This window comes from Drosophila kikkawai, chromosome 3L (assembly GCF_030179895.1).
Source record: "Drosophila kikkawai strain 14028-0561.14 chromosome 3L, DkikHiC1v2, whole genome shotgun sequence".
Taxonomy (NCBI): domain Eukaryota; kingdom Metazoa; phylum Arthropoda; class Insecta; order Diptera; family Drosophilidae; genus Drosophila; species Drosophila kikkawai.
The window spans coordinates 26,056,265-26,081,512 of record NC_091730.1 but is presented as its reverse complement, the minus strand read 5'-3'; the positions used below and the strand labels follow the sequence as shown (position 1 = coordinate 26,081,512).

At 40.0% G+C, this 25,248-nt stretch overlaps 1 long non-coding RNA gene across 1 annotated transcript; it reads right to left on the bottom strand.

Moving 5' to 3' along the window:
• Nucleotides 1-3,154: 3,154 nt before the first annotated feature.
• LOC138928589 (uncharacterized) lies at nt 3,155-5,957 on the bottom strand. Its single transcript, XR_011444993.1, has 3 exons — nt 5,631-5,957; nt 5,380-5,561; nt 3,155-5,323 (listed from the first exon to the last, which is right to left on the bottom strand). It is a non-coding gene; the product is annotated as an uncharacterized lncRNA (long non-coding RNA).
• Between the last annotated feature and the right edge of the window lie 19,291 nt (nt 5,958-25,248).

Sequence of the window (25,248 nt, the reverse complement as noted above, 5' to 3'; positions counted from 1 at the left end):
GACAGCAGCACAACGTCTCGGCATAGAATTAACCAAATTTTGGCACCTTTCCCGTGGAATACTGCTCCATGATTCTTGAATGGTGGCCCAGAGCTCCTGATTATTCCTTGGTTTTGCATTGGAAACATATTTTTTTACATCAGACCAAAGATTCTCTATCGGGTTTAAGTCTGGAGACTGAGCAGGCCAATCCATTAGGTGAAGGGATCTGTCTTGAAACCACTTACGAGCTTTCTTGCTGGTATCCTATTCCTGTTGGAAGACCCACAACAACGGCATTTCGTATTCTGCATTAGGCAGCATCACTGTTTGCAAAATATCGCAATAGACATGTTGATCCATAATACCTTTTATCCAATGTATTGGACCCACTCCGTAATAAAAAAAAAGCATGCCCAAACCATGATACTCGTTCCACCGTGTTTTATGGTCTTGCAGGTGAAACTTGGGCGGTATTCCAAATTGGGGGGTCGCCGTACATAGGATCCAGATCCTCTTCCTCCAAATAGCACGATTTTGCTTTCATCCGACCATAGGATGTTTGGGCATGCTTTTCTTTACCCTGCAAGGGTATAAAAAGAGGTAGCGTTACTTGATCGAGAAAAGACGCCAATAATGAAAAAACTAAAATTGTTAATTGTTTATAAATAAATGTTAAATATAATATACAAAATTAACATCCCCGCCGGCAGGCACCGGAGAAGCCTTCCGCCGCGATTCTTCTTCCACAAAAATTCAAATAATTTGGGCGCGCCCGCCTATAATCACACTTGCTTTAGCTGGCGACGATCACAACAAGAAGGTATAATCTCGTACAAAAGTGGCGGCACCCTGAAGTCTCGCCAGGCCCTATATAAAGAGGGCCAGACCGTAAATCGATGCCTGTTGTTCGACAGCGGTCGACCAGGCTGGGCGGTGTGCTCCGGATCATTAGCATAGCCGCCAATTGCTCCGGAATCCGGATTTTTCGCCGCTGATGGTATCTGCATGGGTTGTTTTGAAATTATTTCTTTTGGTCAAATCTATCTTAAAGCATGTGAACTTTTGCATTTCTTAGATTGGGATTCAATACTTCATGATGTATCTATTTCATCCTATCAACAATAACTACGAATGCTATTTGCCATTATATTATCAACTTCTTACTTTTTGCTTTACGCTGTTTAAACTGGAATGCAAAGCAGTGTTTACCGTCGTATACTAGTAGACTCCCACTAATGAACTTACCCTCTTTATCTAATCGTAAAACCATGCTACGTATTACATTCTTATATAACTTAATCCGTGGTGACGTGGAAAGTGCTGACTTGCTGGGTCAGTTTAATTTTAACGTACCAATAAGAAACACTAGATCCTTTTTACCATTAGTTTTGCCCCACTGTAGAACACTGCAAGTTAGAGTCCTCTGTGGAAATTATAAGAATTTGTACATCAAAACATCTAATGTAGATATCCTTCCTATGATAAAAACTTTAATCTTAACCCACTTAATACGCATGCAAGCAACCAATCCGGCAGCACAGTAATAATTTCCTCTCATCCTTTACTATTTATTTCCTACCACCCAGCCTGCCACCCAGCCTGAAACGCTTGCCCAATTTGCCACCCATGCCCAACTTGCCGCCCAATTTGCCACCCATGACCAGTTTGCTACCTTTGACCAGCCTGTCACGCCTATGAGGCGACCATTACCTGTCACTAGGCTGCCTGTCACGATTATCAGGCGTTCTGCACCTCAAAATACAAATAGTAATATTGAATTATATCATAGTACTGCCAGTACTACAAATGATAATATTGGATTAAATCATAGTACTCCCAGTACTAGACATAATAATATTGGATTAAATCATAGTATTCCCAGTACTACAAATAATAAAAAATGTATGTATTGCACATTCATCACAAATGATGAATTTGAATATATGCAACACTTGAAATTATCTCACAATATTCGTACAAAAAAAGAATAAAGACTAAAGCAAAAAAAACCAGAACCAAATCAAAAATCAATAAAAAAAAACCGCTCGGCCGTATCTAAAGTGCCAACATTGCAACTTCGTGTTTCGAAATTAGGGTAATTTGTCATCGCATAACTGATTTATGCATGAAATAAATAATGAAGAAAATGAAAACGTAAAAAATGCCCAATTTGTGGTATTATCACAAGCCCAATCAGTGCAAGGGCCGGAAAGGAGAGATGACATTTATATGCCTTAGTAATTTTTATAAGAGTGTAAGCTGTAAGCGAGGCGTTTTAGATTAGCGCTGTGATGATCGTCGTAAGTTTTCTTTGCCGCCGATTACATGTGAGTCCTGAACCATTATAGCTTCAGTGTGTTGCTTCAGGAGGGCAGCCTCGGTGCGCCTCTTATTTGGCTTTACGGGATGATTCTCATCAGGATTGTATTGGTTGTTGTTTTTATCCTGTTGAACAGGTTTGGTCAATGTAGCGATTGGGTGCATGGCATAACGCCCAGTGTCATAGCGCCCACGGGTCTGGGGAAAAAAAGTAAAAATACATGAATAAGAAAAACTATTAAAAAAGAAGAATAATCTTACTTTAACCATCCATTCCTTTTCAAAGTAATTTAAAAAACGTTTCAAAATGTCGTCCCTATTTTTTGGCAGCTCCAACAATTGGTCTTTCAAAATGGTAAACATTTCCTGAATTTTCGGAGGTTGAATTAATGGCAAGCTGAGAAACGTCCTGTACCATTTGTAGCAGTCCGTATTTATTAACGATTTTTAAGCTGTTGCGCCTCAAAGCTTGACAGTAATGAAACCAGCAGCCATCTATCGTTGCCGTTGGGACCACAGTTTTTAACGCTTTTCTCAGAGCTATCTCATAATCTGTGGTAAAGCTTTCAGGCTGAAACTTAAAAAAGTTGGCATTCAAAAATGCGAACAGGTGCCCGTAGACCTCTTTCTCGTCATCAAAATGTAAATAAATGGAAAAGTCTGCAATTCGAATAAAAATGGACATGAACTTATTTGGTTAAATATCACACAAACTGTATATATTTATGTATATACTTATATGGTCCCTGAATTGATAATAAACAATTAGCAATTGTTTAAAGCCGCAAGAAGGCACCGTATCGAATGTTCCATCTAGAGGTTTACGCCGATGGTTAAAGACTTCGGCGGCGGCGTAGAGGTCAAAATGACTCGGCGGCGGCGGCGTAGTAGTCAGAAAGAATCGGCGGCGGCGGCGTACAGATTTTTTTCAAATTAAATAAAATTAGTATTATTGTATTATATCAGTTTATAACGCCTTTATTAACAATAACAATAAAATGAACATAAGTGAGTAAATTAATTGGGTAAATGAAATGAAAATAAATAAAAATTAAGTAACAAATAAAAATAAACATAAAAATAGCAGTCTTTTTCCTTGACTTGAATAAGTTTCATTCATAATTCACATAATTAATGTTCAGTTTTCAATTCAGTTCATTTTTATCTCTTCAATTTGTAAATTTAAGTTAAACTTTCTTTGCAAGTGTCGTAATTGTCATGTATAAAAATTACTTTATTTACGTTGTGAGGACTGAGCTGCGACCGTTTCTGCGTAATTGTAAGACCAGCAATAGAAAAAACTCGCTCACTTGGAGTGCTCGTTGCAGGAATACACAACACTTTTTGTGCCAGCATCGAAAGTAAGGGCATTGCAGGTGCCTTTTCCTTCCAAAATGTCAATACGTCTTGACATGAAGATAAGCTTAGGAGTAGATGGCATTCAGCTTCCAAATTGTTATCTTTGGTATTGGTCGAATGCCGTTGAGCAAGCTTTAAGATTTTGCTTGCAGAATGAGACTCTTGCTGCTGATCGCTATCTTGTTCAACATCTCCAATCAGCTCTTTAAACATTTTTAACAAAAAATCGTTTCTTTTTAAACTTTGTTTCTCGCAATACTCCAACACACAATCAAGTGAGTTGAATCGCGGATCTAATAGGGATGCGCAGACTAGTATATCCGATATCGGGAACCTTGAATCAAATCTATTTTTTATATGGCTTTTCATGAGAGTCAAAGCAAGCGGCTCATTGTTCTCAGGTTCTTCCAATATTGAGACGATTTCAGTTCTTATCACTAACGCAAGACTTATTGATGGATACAAATCTCCAGACAAAACGGTAACTGCATCTTTAAATTTTTTTAAGAAGTCGCATAATTTATATAAAAGCTGTGCTTCATTTTCTAATAATATTAAATGAGTCTTATTGCTGCTTGTGAGCAACTTATTTAATGCGGCTCTTTGGCACCCAAGACTGTCTAACATTGTTAACACGCTGTGCCACCTTGTTGGGACCGAGTTCTTAAGTGAAACATTTCTCTTGTCCACCAAACTACTTTGTAAGTCATTAGGGTTGTTAATATTCTTGTAAGTTTGCAAGGGAACATCATCTAACGGGCCAAAATCATCATCGTAGTCGACCCATTCATTATCTTCGGATGCCAGCAGTTCTTCTAAATTGTCGATATTTGACAAAACTTCCTTTTGAAGTTCGTCAGCTTGACATCTCAAAACATGTGTCTTGAATCGTAAGGCACTCACAATATTTTTGCACTTCACAATCAAATTTTTAATTTCCGGCTCTGAATTGTAACCATCAACATTTAGCAAATTATGTAGTCCATGTCCAAGGCAGAAGTGGTTTTTTATACACCCCAAATTAATAGCTTTTTTGATATTGCTGCCTTGGTCGGTTACGACATAATTAGATCCCATTTGCAAATTATACATTTGAGTAACTTCTTCCACCTCTGTTAAAATGTTACTTGCCGTGTGCGATTTTGACAAATATTTTGTTTCCAGCGTTAAATGCTTCATCTCAAAATTCGCTGACAGAAAATGGAAGGTGAACGTTATATAACTTCTTCTTCTATAGTTATCTGTCCACAAGTCGAAAGTTAAGGCAAAATGTTTTTGTCCAGATACTATCCGTGTAACTGCTCGTAAAATGCATTCATACACATCGTCTAGTGCAGTTGTTGACAGCGTTTTGTAGTGTGGAATGTCAGCATCAGTTGCCACAACTCTATATTTTTTTAAAAAGTCTTTAAGTCCACTGTGACAAATTATATGAAATGGTAGCAAATCTCTAGCCATCCACAAAGCTAGCTCTCGTCCCAGCGCCCACTTACTATCTTTTGGAGATATAATTGGCGTCGATTTTTTGAAAAAATTTGATATTGATCCACGTGTAGCCAATGAAGTACTCGGACTGTCGATATCTCGAATGTTGTGTTCATTTTTGAGGTGTCGACTTAAATTCCCTGTGGAACAGTTCGTGGAATACGACTGAATTTTAGCACTGAAACAATTTACAAAATCTTACTTGAATCTTAAAAAAAGGAACTTAATTATTACCATGAAAAGATTGTTCTTTCGTCGTCTTTTTTCTGAACATCCAAACATAATCGGCAGAACACCTTGTCCACTTCAATGCAGTTGTTCTCTAATTGCAATGCGCCGAAAAACTCCCACACTTTGCTCTTTCGATTTGAGTAATGGTTGTGTTTAATTGAGTACATACTCAATGGCTGATCCATCTATTTGTTTAGAGAATATTTAATTAATACATATGTTCCTAACACTAGTAATAGTATTTTAAAACTTACTTTGCATATTTACGCACAAAAAACACAGCTTTAGAAAGTAAACCACACCAAATAGCTGTTCTAGAGATGGGACATAGGGAGATGGGAGATGAGACAATCCTAACGATTAATCGATTATTTATATCGAGTATTTGGCCATTTGTATGATTTATTTATTTTTGTTTTTAAGTTATATTAAGAATAATATCACCGAAGGCCGCGCCGGTGCTACGCCGGTGCCGCACCAGCGGCGCGCCGCGGCGCGCCGTTTTTTTCATAATTCGGCGGCGGCGCGTCAAATAAGGCAAAAATCGGCGGCGGCGGCGGCGTGGCGCGGCGGCGTATATGTCTAGTTCCATCTATGAAAAAGTGGCGTTCTCCTGGCCTACTTTCAATATTCTGCACAATGCTTGGCGATAGGAAAATGCAATAAGCAAAGTTTTCTTCCACAATAGTGGACCTATAAAAAGGTAGCTGATTTTGCTTAGAATTGCTATATTCTTCCTGGAAAGCGTCATCTTCAAATAGCAATTTGACTTCACTTAGCGACTTGGGGATTTGCATCGCGTTTTTACTCCGGATCCTAAACAATTGCCGTCTTATTTAAGGAAAATCAACTGAAGAAGCCGCTTCTCCGCTTTTGATGTATTCTTCGTGGAAGATGTCGCGCACGCCTTTTCTTTTTAATTTTTTTTTATCACATTGACTTTTGACATTGTTATTTAGCTCTAGTCTTTTTATTATGTCTTGGCGAGAAGCATGGTTGTGGCTGCTCTCGAGACTCATTTAAGTACACACATCACTATTGGACAAGGCCACTGAAACACTACAGTCTTTTATGTAGCAAATATGACGCGAACTTTCCTTCAAAACACTTTTAATTTTAAACAATTGTTGCTGGCTTGTAAGAAGCAGCAACTTAGAATTGTTTCTAAGTCCAGGTACAATTTTATATTCATAAACGGATTCCATTTCACGTGCACTTAGTTTCGAGATCAATCGCAAACTGAATAAAATTTTATTGTGCCAAAAACAATATCAACAACGATATCAGCTATTACACATGTATTGGTATCCAGTGAATGTGTAGTGGACTGAACGGTAGTCATCATTTGTAGTTTTAAATTCTGTTGATATTTTTTGCTAGAAGACGGTTTGTTTTTGTTTATGAGTCAGGTCAGAACTCAAGGAAAAACTAAAATAAGGGCAGTAGCCAATAGGCAGATACATGTGTATAAATCTTGATCAATGTTGACCAACATGAACGCCGAGTTATTCATTAAACCATTCTTTGTTGTAAGTGGGAGAAATGGTTAAGAGCATTCCAGATCTACGTTAAATCAGAGGAGATTATTTCCGCACCAATTGGCGGGGATGCTGCACCGCCAAGCCTGGCTAAACCCTGCCGAACAACGGGCGACGATCTGGCCCTCTTTATATAGGGCCTGTCGAGGTTTAGTGTGGCCGCCACTTTTGTACGAGATTATACCTTCTTGGTGTGACCATCGCCAGCTTGAGCAAGTAAGGCTGCAGACATAGTGCGCGCTGATACGAAGATGAAGATGAAAACGAAGCTGTTTTAGTTCCGGTGGTCTCAATAAATAATTTGGTCAACTTTGAGCATTTAAGTGCCTCAAATCAAGTATGCACGCAGGGTTCACAAGTGTTAACGTGGGCTTTCAACGTTTTTTCCCAGCTTTTAATTTTGGTAACCTAATTCGAAGTAAATTCTATGTTTACAATGCTGAGTTATGAAGGAGTATTAAGTTGTTATGTTTACATAATTTGAAATGATATTTATGTTTTGTCTGATATGTTATGTCAAGACCCGGTCAGGGAGGTCTTGAGGGTGGTGACGTTTAAGTCTTCTTCTGACTCGTGTTCTGTGTTCAGAGGTGTATTTGGGGTCCAATTGTTTGTTGGGAGGACGTTGTACATATGGTTTACCATCACTTCCAAAGACATTAAACTTGGGTTCGTCGCTCCAAACAATCAAACATACACGTAGAAGACCGTTAAACACGGTGGCGCTTCGATTATTGTCTGGGGCTGTTAAACCGCATCGGGCGTAGGTCCCCTAGTGAAGATAGAAGGCATTATGGACGGCGAAATGTACAGGGACATCCTTATTAACAATTTATCTGGAGAATATGAAGATAATTTGCCACTTGCCTGGATATTTCAACAGGACAACGACCCGAAACACACCAGCAAGATAGTCAAGTCGTGGCTTAGCCAAGAGAGAATCAATGTTTTGCAATGGCCACGGCAGAGCCCCGACTTGAACCCTATAGAGAACTTGTGGGGAATTCTTAAACAAGTCGTTGGCCAAAAAAACCAGCATATAAAAACGATTTGTGGCATATTTAGCAAGAAGAGTTGAAGAAAATCACCCCTCAACAGTGCGCACGTCTTGTGGGTTCAATGCTAAAGCGTTGCTCCGCTCTTAAGCAGAAAGGTCAACCCACTCAATATTAAAGTAAATTTATTAAAATTATACGGAATATTGGGCAAATTTTAACTTTTTCAATAATTTTCTTCCAGGTGGCTTAAGTATGTGAGCAGGACATTTTTGAGATGGTCTCAGATTTGTTAAGTTTTTCGTTGAATATATATTTTTATAATTTTGTTATTCTTCTATTAGAACACTGATATATAGAACTAATGTGACACAGATAACACAGGAACACAAAATTAAACTTTGTGAAATTTCCACGAACCATTTCAAGTTTTCCATGATATTTGGGTGCTCCTGAGTAAAAGTCCCATACAAAATTATTTTCCATCACCTACAGGTTCCGCGGTATACCTAAGAATACAAAAAACCGATGTTTGCCGACATTTTGACATTTTGACATTTTTTCATGGCGTTTCATGGCTTTTCCTTAATTTTTTTGGTCACACCAGCTCGGTAGCCAAATAAAGAGTGATTCCGCTATAACACGAGTTACAGCGGATTTTCGTCGTCAGAGTACTAGGCTTAAGGCATTTATGTTATTGACGTCTTAAGCCTAGTACTCTGACGAGAAAAACCCGCTGTCTAAATTAGACAGCGGAATCGCTCTTTATTTCGCTACCGATGTAGTGTGACCAAAAAAATTAAGGAAAAGCCTGAAACGCCACGAGAATGTACTTTTTATGGCGTTTAAGGATTTTCTTTGGTCACACTGGACAGCTGTTTGTAAACAAATATTCAAAAAATATATTAAAAATATTAATAAATATGGCATTAAAATGTCGTTTGTGGGCTAAATTCCATATTATGGGCTTCCCCTTGACAGCCCCTATCAATGCTACTTTTTTCCTTCAACTTTCCCTCCATTAGGGGTGTCTAAATAAATCAAATGAATTATTTAGACAGCGCGATATCAGCTATTTACTATCTTGATCTGGCAACGCCATTCAATTTTCGCAGGCTTCATTTTCATCGTCAGAGTACCGAAAAAAACGACGTGTCTAAAAGTTCTTCTTTTTTTTCGACACCTTTTTTTTTATATGGAGTTTGGCGGCTGTTTAAATTTATACAGCGGTTTTTTCTCGTCAGAGTACTAGGCTTTATATCATATAACTCTTGAAACTCATCCATTTGGGTTTCTGGACAAGTTTCTAATGTAACTGTTTCATTGTTTTTTTTTTTTTTTGTACGGTTTCTAAAGTAACTATTTCATTGTTAATTTTTTTAGTCTGTAAAGAAACAATTTCATTGTCACTCAAATACCCACAATAGCACATAAATTGGGCTCTCATTTTTGGGCAATCATGGTGTTTGCATTTGATACATCTTCTTTTGCCGGTTTCGCCAAATGTAATAGTTTTTCTCAATTTAAATCCTTTAACAAGGACCAATTGTAATTTCTGAGGCAAGGACAGAGTTTACGATGAGATCAACGATGACCGCAACACTACATACTCGCACGCCATTGACAATACAGGCCTCATATCCAAGGCACTATAATTAAAATTAGTAAAAAAAAAAAAATCCGCACCAATTGGCGGCGTGCTATTCAGAATAAGTATATAAAAAAAATACATATATATAAAAAAAATATATATATAAAATATATATATATACAAAAAAATAAATAAATAAAAAAAAATCCGCACCAACTGGCGGGGTGCTAATGATCTGGACATTAGGTGCTTAACAATTTTGCATTAAAATCTCAATTTCGAAAAAAAGCGACATACGATACTTTCGCGGAAATGCGTCGATATGTTGTGAAATGCCTTTGAAAATTAAACTTCCTTTTATTTACTAATACGTAAAAGCAAACAATGCACATTGGGCGATTTTCCCAAAAAAGTGGCATAAAGTCAAAAAATGTATGATAGAATATTAAAAAAACCTTGTTATTTATTAATATTAAACACTTCAGGAAGCTTAAAAAAAATTTTGTTTTTTTGATGGGTGGCAACTCTCTTTATGTGGCAGCCTCTTAAAGTCAGCTGATGGCAAGCAGCTTTCGATTGTAAAAGTTACCGCGAAAATTTTACTTCTGCAATTGATCAGTGTGCGTATGTTTTTATGCAGTTTAATATATATATTTAGTATGGAAAACAAAGATCAAGGTATATATAATCTGTATGTTATGACAAAAGTACATAAATATTTGTGTTGTTGTTTTTGTCCAGTGTTGTTGTTGGTTGTATTTGAACTAAAATTTTAACAATTGTAATCGTGTTCCGTGAAGTATTTCTATATCAAGAGCAAGCAAGAGCAGGCAACTAATAATGGCAAGTTACTTACTTAAATGTCTATTTTCATTTGGTAAAAATCTCATTTCCCCGTTTTCCCCCGTTTATACAAAAAATGCACTTGTAGTTGTTGTTGCGATTACCAACAGCGAGCTTGCCGATATTTGGAACGGCAACAATCGTTACGCAAGCGCTGTAAATTATTGTGGCGGAACGGCTAAAGTTAGCTTAATGAATTAAATTCCATATAATAGCACAACATTTGAATAATTTTTGATAAATTTTGTATTGAAAAATATTTAGAGGTAGAGAAGTTATAGGGAATCTCCCGAGTCGCCTCCAAAAAAAGTTGTTTTGTGTACATCCTAACAATCCACAGGATCATCCGATCTAAAAAAATTATACCTCATTCGTTAAGGGATAAGTGTCCCGAGGTATTCACGAAGCGTTTTTGTTTTTTAGTTTTTTTGTGATTTTTTACGAAATTTGAAAGTCAAAAACCCGATTTTTGACTAAAACAAAAACGTTATTTCTTATTTTAAAAATATATAAAAATTAAAAATTAAAAAAAGGCCGACGTGAATACCTGAGGAATTAGTTAAAGAATGTGTGTGCCAAATTTCAAATCTATCGGTCCAGTAGTTTTTCTGTAATAGTGTACACCGATTTGAAAAATTGAATTTTTCAGGAGAGCGCTTTAAACTTTGTGATTCTCATGCATTTATAACCAACCGACCTTCGTTCAACTCTGCAAAACTTCGTCAATTTTCCCAAGATCGATGTAAAACTTGGACACAATATTCTTAAGATATTAGGCCTTAAAAATAAAAAATATAAAAAAAATTTAAAAAAAAAAAAATTACATACCTTAGTTTCTGCAATATCAAACATCTTGCCTGCAACGCAAAATACAAAGGATTTTTCGCGATGTACATTTTTCGACGATCCAACAACAATTTACATTCGGACAAGCGAGGTAAGGACGAAGCCGAAGACGCGGAGAATGAAGAGAATTCGCAAAGTTGTTAGTGTATGGACCCTACTGGAGCTCCAAAAGAAATAATGGGGATGGGTAAGTATGATTTCATCAAAACCAAACTTCTTCTACGCAGACTCTTTAATTGTGCAGAGCTTGTGTTGCACAAATCCCTGACGTTTATCTCGACCTCTGCCAGCAAATGTTAGCAATAAGAATCTGAAAATTATAACGAATTAAAACATCAAGATGAACATGGAGTAAACGCGGATAAAATCTAACGCAATCTGTGCTTTTGCTGTTGTTAAACAGCCAAAATAGTTGGTAAATGCTTTATTTCTATTTTGCAACTGCCAATTTGTAACGATCAGGCTAGATGTTGAGGCAAGATTCAGACGCACGCTAATTTACTCGGCTATGCTCGTCGGCTATTGGTGGTGGTGGTCTTGCCTGAATCTCGCGATGGCCTTTTGAAATCAGTATCTTACTAAATTTTTGCGTGCCGCGACGAGAAGGGGGGAAGGGAAATCAAATAATCACAACACACACGGACTGGCTACTCCCTCACTAACACATACTAAGGGCTTGGGATCCTCAGATGTTGTCGAGGTCCCTTGTCAGCCCTCCCTACCTTGGCCATCTAATCCGATATTACCTATACTTTCTTTTGATGACCCCTATGAACCATTGCTGGCTCTACTGGGGCGGCATGCTGGTGGAGGCTAATAAATTAAATTTTTTTTAAAACATTATAAAAGGTGATTTATTTCCTAATTAAACACGAACATATAATTGAGATATTGAACATAATTTAAATAACGGTATAATAATAAATAAATAATGCTAAAGACTACCAAATTTCCTGAGTACACTTAAATCCTTTACGAAATAATTTTTATTGACGGACTTTAATATATAGATTTAGTATGGCGAAGACAGGAATAAAAGTGACAAAAAATTGGTTTAAAAAAAAACGATTACTTCAGATCATTTCAGTCAGCGTACAGTGGGCTAAACCGAACAAAAAAACTTGGCTGATTGCCTTGCCGATTGATACGATATTCCATTAATTGTATAATTCTCTGTATTTATTCTTTATTTTCTTATGTGTTTGGCGACATGCATAATAAGGCTTTTCGTTTTATTTCTTGGAGAATCCTCCACTCTTACTCACTCACCCTTGTTGCAGATCCACCGGCGAAAGCGCTTTCGACGAGCTAGCTGAAACTAAGGGGGGAAACAGGAAGACAAAGGTTCGCCCTAACACACATGAAAATTTATTGTCGACCAAGATCGAACCACATTTAATCACTTTTTTCCCAGCTCACTACTTCATCATTTTTTCTTGTAATTAACAAAAGAAAATGTAAAAAAATTTAACTACCACTAAATTTATTTAATCACTAAAATTTGACTGCGATAACTCCGATCGCGGCATTTGAAAATCTTCCCCGGATTTCCGAAGGCGCGCTCCGCGGAAACAATTTTTTCTGAGTTGCGCTGGCGGTTGCTTCGATGTAACTGTTTCAGAACCGCGGAGCGGGATAAAAACCAATAAGAAAGAATCGCCGCTAGTCGCCGCTCATCCCGCTAGTTTTTGTTGTTGCTGCAAATTTCTATGCTTCTATGCTTCCCTATGCTGCTTCTATGCTGGCTATGCTCCGACCCAAAGAAAAGAAACCAACGGTGAAGATTCGGGGGCAAGGGGCTGAGGGGCTCCTCCTTTCCCTTTTATCGCTCGCTGCTGCGTTGGCGGTGTTGTTGGGATCTGTAGCTAAGTTTTAGGCGGTTGGTTTATGCTCCGCTACTTTTTCCATCCAATGAGCGCACTTTCTTCGCCGAAAAGGTGGGGAAAAATTGGGCTTTTATTAAGCGCCGGGCCCTGTATAGATTTTTTTTAATTTTAGTATACTTTTTCCTTATTATTTCCTTTTTTTTCCACAACTCACCCTGGGGGACTCAGCGCTGAGCTTGTTGGGGATCTTAAAAACTGGAAACCACTTTTCCTTCCTAAGGCTTTTATTTTAACTTCTTCTTGTTTTGGCAGCGGCAACGCGTAGAAAAAAAAAAATCAGCTTCCACTCGCGTGACTTTTTCCGAACTTTATTTGTTAATTTTATTCTTGAAGTCGAACTTATTCGCTCTGCTGCCAAAAACCAAAAGAAAGCGGACTCCGCCGCGAATCGCGCGGGATCTCTCTCCCTAGCTCTCACCCTCCTTCGGGTCGCAGCCGATCGCTGACACATGCCCCTGTTAGAGGTGAGTTTCGCCCCTTAGCTCCGCTCTGCACCCAGATTGGAACTGCGCTGATACTCCCTAGATGGCGCCAGGGAAGTATCTTTATATTGCCCATGCATCAGGCGTTACAAATGCCCCCCGCTAAATATCAAACTTGGGGGTCAGACTCCCAAGATTGATACACCAAAGCCTGAGGCAGCCACTCCTTGCCTTATATCTTTGGCATGATATTTCCCAATCTGTCGACCCTGCAGATCCTCTAACTCATAATACGAGTTTCCAAGTCTTCTGCGAACTCGAGCTTTTAGATACGCAGAACCCAATTTAGAATTGTATCCTGCCTGGAAATTGCTTTGCCTAAAATTTCGTCGAAATACTTCTTGGCCCTCCGTGTATGTTACTGGTCTGCTCCGCAAATTATATAGCCGCTCATTCTTTTCGTTTTGTTTCTGCAAAACCTCACGAGCCTTGGCACGCGCTATATCCATGGAGTCTTCCTTGTTCAAAGACATAGTTTTGTCCTCCAACAATCCCAAAGCCCTCAACAACTTGTAGGTAGCTCCCGAGCCTAAAAACTGCTGACCAAATACCATGTAGTACGGCGACGTTCCTAAAGCCGAATGGACACTGGTTCTTAGAGCGCAACAAATACTACTAAGTTTCTCATCCCAGTCTTTCTGATCCGGCCTTACATACGACCTGATGGCCGCGATCACCGATCGGTTAACTCTTTCCGAAGCATTTGCTTGTGGCGAATACACCGCTGTGAGAGTGTGGCCTATTTTGTGCTTCCTAAGAAAATCGCGAAAGATATCAGATTTAAACTGCGAACCATTATCCGAGACGACCGTTTCCGGGAATCCAAAGGTATGAAACAATTCCTGCTCCATATACTTGGTAATTGTTTCTGCAGTTTGCTTCTTTATTGCCTTCAGGAAAACAAATTTGGAATAATGATCCAAGACAATAAAAATAGCGATATGACCGCTTCTGGATCGAGGATAAGGTCCTAAAAAGTCCACGTATAATCTTTGGAAGAATCTACTGGATTCCGGAGCATTTCCCATCGGGGGTCTCTGAATCATATTGGGAGCCTTGGTAGTCTTACAGGTCTCACAACCTGAGACGTACGCCTTTACATCTTTGACAAGTCCTGGCCAATAATAATAACGCCTTACGCGCTCTAGCGTCTTGTGGATTCCACCATGAGATGCTAAAGGATGGTCATGAGCGTTTTTTAACACCTCATTTATCAGGCTTTGCGGGATCCACAGCTTCCAGCTAAATTGGTCGTGAATTAACTCCCCCGTATCATGCTCCATCCGTTTGTACACAAAGTTGTCAACAACTTTCAAATCGGGCAGCTTATCTAAGTTTGCTTGGATTCCCTCTCGAAACACTGAATATTCCGGAGTCTTGAACTCAGCGGAATCCAGGTCCACAAACAACCCCTGCTTAATATCCAAAGCTGCCAAATTCTCTTCATTGACCCTGGACAAAGCGTCGGGAACGACATTAAGCTTGCCACTTCTGTGCTCGATTTTGAAGTCGAACCCCTGCAGTTTTAATGCCCAACGAGCCAATCTGGAGTGCAGATCGGTCTGCGACATAAGCCACTTCAAGGAAGCATGATCGGTGATCACGGTAAATTGGTGTCCTTCTATGTATGCCCTAAATCTCTTGATACACACCAACACTGCTAAAAGTTCCTGTTCCGTTACTGAGTAGTTCTTTTGTGCCTTGTTTAATTTTTTCGACACAAACGCAATGGGATATTCGTCCCCCTCAGAAGTTTTCTGAACCAGAACTCCTCCCACACCGGTATGGCTGGCATCGCAGTGTACAAAAAATGGCTTCGTAAAATCAGGACTCCGAAGTACTGGAGCTGAGCACAATTTCTCCTTCAAATCCTCAAAAGCTTTCTCTGCTTGAGGAGTCATGACAAATTTTTGCCTTGGTTTCAACAAGTCTGTTAGCGGCGCTGCCACCGATGCAAAATTTTCTACAAATTTCCGGTACCAACCGACCATCCCCAGAAATCTTCTCAAGCTTTTAAGCGACTTCGGCAACGGGAATTCCTTCATAGCGGAAATCTTTTCCGGATCTGTTCGAATAACTCCCTCGCCAACGATATGTCCCAAGTATTTGACTGACTTTCTGCAAAACTTACTCTTTTCAACATTAAGAGTTAAGCCTGCTGCCTTTATATGGCCAGCAACCATCCCTAAAACCTTTATATGCGATTCAAAACTATCGGACACTATCAGCAAATCGTCGAGATACACGAATACCTCGTTTCTCAACTCGGCAGGGATGACTTTGTCCATAAGACGGGTCATTGTTTGGGACGCATTTGTAAGGCCAAAAGGCATTACTCGGTACTGGTATAGAGGCCTGCCAGGTATCGTAAATGCAGTCTTGTCTCGGGATTCCGGCTCGAGCGGGATTTGCCAGTAGGCATCCTTGAGGTCTAAGCTCGATATGTACATTGCCTTAGGGAGGCGGCCTAAAATTCCATCTATTTGTGGGAGTGGATACGCGTCCTTGCGGGTAACAGCGTTAAGCTTGCGGCTGTCGAGACAAAGCCGAACTTTTCCCGGTTTCTGGACCAATACTACCGGAGACGACCATGCGCTCTCGGATTCCTCGATTACTCCCAACTTTAGCATCCGATCCACCTCATCATATAAAAGCTTTTCTACTGCTTCACAGGTTTGGCATCTCCTATATCTATCGAGTGCGATAATTTGGACGTCTTCCCCAACCCAGATACCGCAAAAGATGGAAACTTTTGAATAACTTCTTGCAACTTTTCGCTTTGTTGCGCTGATAAGTCGTAGGCGTCGGAATTAATTTCTGAGATTACCATCTCTGGTGGCAATAGCTTGAATAATTCCCAAAAATCAATTCCCAAATATAAGTCTTGTTTGAGAGAAGGTATTATAAAGAAATTCATATTCTTGTCCTGTCGGTCATATCGGACGGGAACTTTTATTCGGCCTATGACTTCTTGGCACTTGCCGTCGGCCGTGCTAACAGAAGAACCTCCTTTCTTAAATGGAATTTTGCTTCTTATGATTTCTTCTGCCAAACTACCGCCTATTACGCTGACTGCAGCTCCGGTATCCAACAGTCCCATGACCTGTCGGCCCAACACTATTACTTCCGCGTAGGGACGCTTATCTGCCGACTTATATCTGATAGCGTTTACCACTTCTAAGGCTCTTTTATATTCCCTTAATCGTTTGGAACTACGAGAGTATGACTTCTGAGGTTTTAATTTAGGTATATTTATTTGCTCCGAATTAAGTTTTATTATTTGATGCCAAACTGTTTTGTGGCTCGGCCCCAAGAGAGTATCATCTGGACTCTGAGTACTAAAATTAGAATCTACTGATTGGTGCTGGATTTCGTCGGTCGATGGCGTTGGAGACCCGACTGCTGACGAGGCTGCGTGTCCCCCTTCGCGTTTTTTTGACATTTCAAGCACGACGGCTTATATATATTTGGGGCTCCGCAGCCGTAGCAGAATATCCTACGCTTTCCATCACAATCCTGATACCTATGTCCCTCCTTGCGACAGTTCCAACACACGAGAGCCATAGCACCAATTTCCTCTTCGTCCTCGACCTCAGAAAATTCGGTGGCGTCATCCGAAAGTAGCTCTTCCACCACTTCGGCAACCTGCTTTTTGAACGGCACGACCTTTTGATAGGCAAAATTTCGCCTGACGTCCTCCAGAAAACTTTCACGCTTTCGGCAGACTTCCCTTAGCTGTTCGACGGAATTTATTTTTACGTTCAACAACTCATGGCGAATTTCTGGCCTCAGATTCCTGCGGAGGATCTCCACCGTCTCTTTTTCAGACATTGGCGTTTCCAACCCAATCATAAGGGCTACGACTGCCTCCCAAAAAGAATCAAAACATTCCTTTTCTTTCTGTTTGCGATCGCGGATAGCCTCACGAATGTCAACATCCGTCCGAGTATCGCGGAATTGCTTCCTCAGCGCCTGACAAAGGAGTTCCCAATTACACTCGGGGGTCGACTTATGGAATCTCCAGTAGAATTCGCGAGCTTTACCCTCGAACAGGATGCTAGCGTTGTTGCATAATACCGAAAAGAGTCCACCTAATGTCTGCCTTGTCAGTACCTCGACACGATAAATAAAATTATCGACACTAATTCCATCTCGGTTACCGTTGAAACGCAATTTCCAGCTGTTCATTATGTTTCCAACTTTGTCGGGCCTGTACATCAAATCTGACCCCAAGCTTGCAGGAGTTGATCTGGCCTCCCCTTGAGAGCCATTTGAGTAGCGCCTATTTGCAGCGCCTGTTGCCTGCCACGACGGTTGGCTAGCCCCCGAATGACGCTCTAAATTTTGATCTATAGGAGTTGGCGAATTTCTGGGCAAATACACAGCTAGATTAGTCTGAATTAATGCAGCCATCTGCTGAGACAATTCCGTCAGGATTTCGTTCTGCATTCCACGCATTGCCTGAGACACAATGTTGTTGACTTGTGCCGACGTCACTGTATCTCTGCTACCTGATGGCGTATCCGCACTCGCTGCCCTCTTTGAGGCTGGAGTCGCAGCGGGAGCTACGAAGCAGAGAGTTCCACAAGTTGGGCACTTCTGGTTGGCTTTCGAATAATTTACTATGCAACTTTTGTGGAATTCGTGGTTGCACTTAGTCTTGAAAATCGTGCCTGTGGACAAAGGCTTTCTGCAAAGCGAGCACTCTGGCTCTAGCTCTGGACCAACATCTTCCCTTTCGGAATCCGCCATATTTTCCCCGCAAAACAAATCCTTCGCAAAACTCTCGAAAAACCTCGCTAGAAAAAAGTAAACAAATCCGAAGCCTAAGTATCTGACAGATAACCAAACAGAGATAACGCTTAGATTGTTCTCGATAAGCTTAAATACATTTGCCAGCTGATCCTCTCACTCTCTTTTCCGACCTGCCCTACTAATTACAAATGCAAAGAGCTTCTCTTTAGCAGCAGCGGTCAACGACCTCGAATGAGCGACAGCTGATCTTCTCTTTTTGGTCTGGCACTGACCTACATCAACAGCTTCTTAAGTAAAACAGCTCTCTTAAACTCCTCGGTCAACGACCTTGAGCTGTGCGAACGGCTGATCCGCTCTTTCGTTTTCCCTCTTAAGCTGGCTGCTGATATTGAGAGAAAATTTTTTTTCACCGCTAATACGGACGGTAGTAAACAAATAAACTTGAGCGCTAAACAAACTTCAATCTGATTATCCGAAATTTAAGAACTAATTTTTGCTAAAAATATTGCATAAATAATTTCCTATGATATAAGATATAAAAAAAATAAATGCATATATGAATAAATAAATAATTTAATATGATATAGATTCAAAAATAAATAAACAAATAAACGGAAATATCGACATTTATTATTGCCATCCAACCAAGCAGCGTTTCCAGTAAAGCTTTGTTTACTAAAACCCCAAATTATGCGAATAATGAGAGAGAGAGAAGGGAAGATAACTGCTGCTACTCTGGAGCTATGTCTTCTGATAAGCGCGCTGCAATCGCATCGTCCGCTTTGACTGCTCGCTCCGAAGCACAACAACAATGCGCCTTTGCCTTGAAAACTCGCGGCTCTAGTGCACCCTACATTTGCGAACGGCATATCTGTTTCGCCATCAGCCGTGGCCAGTCGTTTCATTTTATAAAAAAAACTCGTACTGTATTCCTATGCGACTGATGGACGTGACATGGTTCGCTATCTCTTAGTAAGAGATCTCGACTTGCCCCCAAATATCCGTGGCCTGGTAAAAACTACTGATAATTTTTTTCCCAGTATTCCTATGCGTCTATTTGAGTTAAAGCTGAGTCCCCGAAAAAAATGTACCGAAAAGATTTTTGTTTTCTCAGATTTCGTCATCATCCGTGGCCCTTGACCGACGGCGAACCGCTCCTGTCCTGGTATTCCTATGCGTCTGACGACAAAAACTAAGAGAGCCGATACAAAACAAAGAGAAACAAAAGAGAACGATGTGTTTTGTGACATTATTTTAAACATTAAATTCAAAACAAAACATTGATTTGGACAACACGTTTGGGCGCCATAATAATTATACTGATTTTAAAATAATCATTAATGTAACGATCAGGCTAGATGTTGAGGCAAGATTCAGACGCACGCCAATTTACTCGGCTATGCTCTTCGGCTATTGGTGGTGGTGGTCTTGCCTGAATCTCGCGATGGCCTTTTGCAATCAGTATCTTACTAAATTTTTGCGTGCCGCGACGAGAAGGGGGGAAGGGAAATCAAATAATCACAACACACACGGACTGGCTACTCCCTCACTAACACATACTAAGGGCTTGGGATCCTCAGATGTTGTCGAGGTCCCTTGTCAGCCCTCCCTACCTTGGCCATCTAATCCGATATTACCTATACTTTCTTTTGATGACCCCTATGAACCATTGCTGGCTCTACTGGGGCGGCATGCTGGTGGAGGCTAATAAATTAAATTTTTTTTAAAACATTATAAAAGGTGATTTATTTCCTAATTAAACACGAACATATAATTGAGATATTGAACATAATTTAAATAACGGTATAATAATAAATAAATAATGCTAAAGACTACCAAATTTCCTGAGTACACTTAAATCCTTTACGAAATAATTTTTATTGACGGACTTTAATATATAGATTTAGTATGGCGAAGACAGGAATAAAAGTGACAAAAAATTGGTTTAAAAAAAAACGATTACTTCAGATCATTTCAGTCAGCGTACAGTGGGCTAAACCGAACAAAAAAACTTGGCTGATTGCCTTGCCGATTGATACGATATTCCATTAATTGTATAATTCTCTGTATTTATTCTTTATTTTCTTATGTGTTTGGCGACATGCATAATAAGGCTTTTCGTTTTATTTCTTGGAGAATCCTCCACTCTTACTCACTCACCCTTGTTGCAGATCCACCGGCGAAAGCGCTTTCGACGAGCTAGCTGAAACTAAGGGGGGAAACAGGAAGACAAAGGTTCGCCCTAACACACATGAAAATTTATTGTCGACCAAGATCGAACCACATTTAATCACTTTTTTCCCAGCTCACTACTTCATCCTTTTTTCTTGTAATTAACAAAAGAAAATGTAAAAAAATTTAACTACCACTAAATTTATTTAATCACTAAAATTTGACTGCGATAACTCCGATCGCGGCATTTGAAAATCTTCCCCGGATTTCCGAAGGCGCGCTCCGCGGAAACAATTTTTTCTGAGTTGCGCTGGCGGTTGCTTCGATGTAACTGTTTCAGAACCGCGGAGCGGGATAAAAACCAATAAGAAAGAATCGCCGCTAGTCGCCGCTCATCCCGCTAGTTTTTGTTGTTGCTGCAAATTTCTATGCTTCTATGCTTCCCTATGCTGCTTCTATGCTGGCTATGCTCCGACCCAAAGAAAAGAAACCAACGGTGAAGATTCGGGGGCAAGGGGCTGAGGGGCTCCTCCTTTCCCTTTTATCGCTCGCTGCTGCGTTGGCGGTGTTGTTGGGATCTGTAGCTAAGTTTTAGGCGGTTGGTTTATGCTCCGCTACTTTTTCCATCCAATGAGCGCACTTTCTTCGCCGAAAAGGTGGGGAAAAATTGGGCTTTTATTAAGCGCCGGGCCCTGTATAGATTTTTTTTAATTTTAGTATACTTTTTCCTTATTATTTCCTTTTTTTTCCACAACTCACCCTGGGGGACTCAGCGCTGAGCTTGTTGGGGATCTTAAAAACTGGAAACCACTTTTCCTTCCTAAGGCTTTTATTTTAACTTCTTCTTGTTTTGGCAGCGGCAACGCGTAGAAAAAAAAAAATCAGCTTCCACTCGCGTGACTTTTTCCGAACTTTATTTGTTAATTTTATTCTTGAAGTCGAACTTATTCGCTCTGCTGCCAAAAACCAAAAGAAAGCGGACTCCGCCGCGAATCGCGCGGGATCTCTCTCCCTAGCTCTCACCCTCCTTCGGGTCGCAGCCGATCGCTGACACATGCCCCTGTTAGAGGTGAGTTTCGCCCCTTAGCTCCGCTCTGCACCCAGATTGGAACTGCGCTGATACTCCCTAGATGGCGCCAGGGAAGTATCTTTATATTGCCCATGCATCAGGCGTTACAAATTCGACAGCCTTTGTTTACGTTTTTATGAGCCACAGCTGATCGATCATTTGTTTGGATGCAGATGGACTTTGCAGCTCTGTGTGGAACACGAGTTTCGCATCTGCGAAAAATTCCAACTGTTCCTCACAGATGCGCTGTGTGGGAAGAAAGTATTATTGATTGACCTCTGTTCGAATAACCTCACGAACAGCGAGCTTGAGATGGCCCCGGCATCTGCTCCTCTTCTGAAAAATTCATTTTCCCTACTCTGCGAAGTAAAACTGTAAAAGCATCGATGGTACTATCGATATTATCGATAGTGGCTGGGCTGCGCGAAACCTCGATTTTTTTCCACCATCGATATATCGCGTTTATTTAACATCACTAGTTGCACATAATCACACCGGTAAAAATATTGCACACACTTTGGAGCTCGCGTTGAATGAATGGCATATTTTTAACAAAGTGGTTGCTATAGTCACGGACAACGCAGCTACGATGTTAAATGCGTGCAAACTTCTTAAGAAGCGTCATTTGGGATGTTTCGCTCATACCCTAAATCTTGTTGTACAAGATGTTTTGTCCTCATCGCTTGTCAAGTCGGCACTTGGTAAGTGCAAAGCAATTGTGACGTATTTTAAAAAATTGAAAAATGAAATCAGCTCAGTTTTGTTAAATACTCCGGAGTCGGAGCAGATGTTAAATGCAGATGAAATAAACCTGCTGACTGACATTTGCGAGCTTTTAAAATTTTTTGACGATGCTACGCATTATTTCTCTGGCGATACAAAGGTGACAATTTCTTTAATAATACCGGTGGCGTGCAGATTGTACTTAAACCTAGAAAAAATTACAACCAAATTGCAAACCACAGAAGGACTTAAAGTCTGTGAATTATTAAAGAAAGGAGTTGAAGCTCGATTGTTTCAGTTCGAGACAAGGACGGTAACTTGGATTACCACTATGTTGGATCCGAGATTTAAGAAGGAGGCCTTTAGAAGTCCTTTCAACGCCGCGGAGGCCATGAAGGCGTTACAGGATGAGCTAACAATTTCTCCTACAATCGAAGTAGAGCCAGAAGAACAATCACAAAGAGAGGTCGACGGATTGTCCCTAATTGGGTACGTTCAAGAAAAACGTCAAACTAAAATCAAAAACAAGAGGGTGGACTCAATCTTGGCACTTAGGCAGTACACAGAGAAGCCTAACTCTATGCAGTCTCTGGATCCTCTTACGTATTGGAAGGTAATTAATAAAAACAATTATATCAGATAGACGAACTTCTTTGAAGCCAAAGCATTTAAACACGCTCCTTATGCTTAACAGAAATCAGTGGCTGCTGGATTAAATTTTTTGTGGTACAAAGTCATTAAGAGCAGTTTTCCAAAGAATAGATTATCTAAACTTGCTATTTTTTTTGTTATCAAACGTTTTCTTTATTTAATTCGTAATCAACAACAATTCCCGCGAAACGGGAATCTCATTATATTCATTATAATCTCAAGTAGTTCTTAACTTTATTTAATTTATAATCAACTATATCAATATCATGTAATTCCCGAGGAACGGATGATCTCTCTTTTGTTAATTTCATTATAATCATTATTATCTTAACTAGTTCTTAACTTTAATTTATAATCATGTTTTCGCTTATAATTATAATCAAAAGAAAAACATGTTAATGAAATGTGCTTGGTATTTCATTAATATGTAAACTCCTTAGTTTATTTGAAATAATATTTACAACGGATGGCTTTTATTTTTAATGATTTTTAAATTGTTGATCCGAATCACGTTGTCGTCGCTTTTTTTTGCCAAGATCCAAAGTGACCGTCCTTTCTGTTTTACAAAATCCAACTTAACTCTATGATCGGTTTCTTATCGATAACTATACAATGGTTGGTCACACTAGGGCGCGCCATATGAAAATTTAGGGGTTTACATTCGGGCAACCTGACATTTGATCGACCTCGATCATATACACATTCCTATGGTTTTATTACACACTTGCAACCACGGTTTTAGCCTAGCAGCCTCAAGGATTCCCTTATATGGGAGTTGCGTAAGCTGACAATTGTCTATATCTGTAATCTCATAACGGTCGTTCGGGAAAACACGGTTCACTCTATATGGGCCACGATACTTGGGTGCAAACTTCTTACAATGCCCTGGGGTCACATCAACGTTACGAATAGCAACAAAATCGTCGACCTGGTACAACGTAGGTGCCTTATGCTTTAAGCCATATGCGGTTTCATTTCGGACCTGTGATTGACATATATTCTCAAGTGCTTCGTCCCTTACTGTATCCAAACATCGCGGTTTCTCCTGATCAAATTTTTCTTCCAAATACTCGGTGAGCTCATCTACCACTGGACCACGTTGTTCACAACCAAATAACAAGGAACTAGGAGTCTTTCCGGTACTACACTGAACGGAGTTGTTTATAGCGAATTCAACACGGTTAAGCAATTTATACCAATCGGCCTGATTCAAGGGCTCTGATAGCTTTCCCAACATTGGTGTCAGGACCCGGTTCACACGCTCAACTTGTCCATTTGCCTGCGGGGCCGCCGTGGCCACTTTAATATGATCAATATTTCTACACTCAAGGAACTCTTTAAACTCAAAAGAAGTAAAACAGGTGCCTCTATCGGAGATGATTCTACGAGGCCGGCTATAATATTCGAAATATTTTTCTAGAGAGCAATTAACTTCCTTAGTACTGGTTGAATTGACGGGATATAACTTAACGAATTTGGTGAACGCATCAATGACTACCAACAAATGCTTTCTCTTTGAACTAATAGACGGAAGGGGACCTAGATGGTCGATATGGATTGTATCAAACGGGACCGGGGCTTTAGGGATACTATGAAGCGTCCTATTGTGAATACTTCTCGGAACTGAATGTAGGATACACGGTAAGCAGTTCTTTATAAATAGATCGACCTTACTCCTCATACCAGGAAACCAATATTTTTCTCTCAGTTTATTCACACACTTATCTGTTGCAAAATGGCCCAACTTCTCGTGGAATTTTCTAATTAGATCTTCCTGCATTCGGCTCGGGACATACATACACAGTTTCTCACTATCCTTCGCTCTATACACGATCCCATCTAACAACACGAAATTTTCCATTTCACCAATCTCTAACTTCTCTCGCACTCGACGGATTTCCGGATCTCTTATCTGTTCGGTCTGCAAAAGTAAATCAATATCATATGGGGATGCACCTACAATTCCAACAATCTCTTCAACCTCAGGGGAAAACCTAACGGATTTAACTCGTTTCTCAGGACCACAGGGCACATCATGTTCCCTAGGTTCACAAGAATCAGTAGATCGACGAGATTTAAAAGTTTCACGCGGTTCACAAGATTTTACGGGTTCAGAAACTACACAAGGTGCAGTAGGATCACAAGACTCAAAAAAAACACGGGATTGAATAGGGCTACAAGGTGAAACATCTCTTGACGAGCTAGGACACGGATCAGAAAAAACACGGGATTGAATAGGGCTACAAGGTCGAAGAGGTGAAACATCTCTTGACGAAATAGGACACGGATCAGAAATTCCTTCCAATTCTTTCAGCATCTCT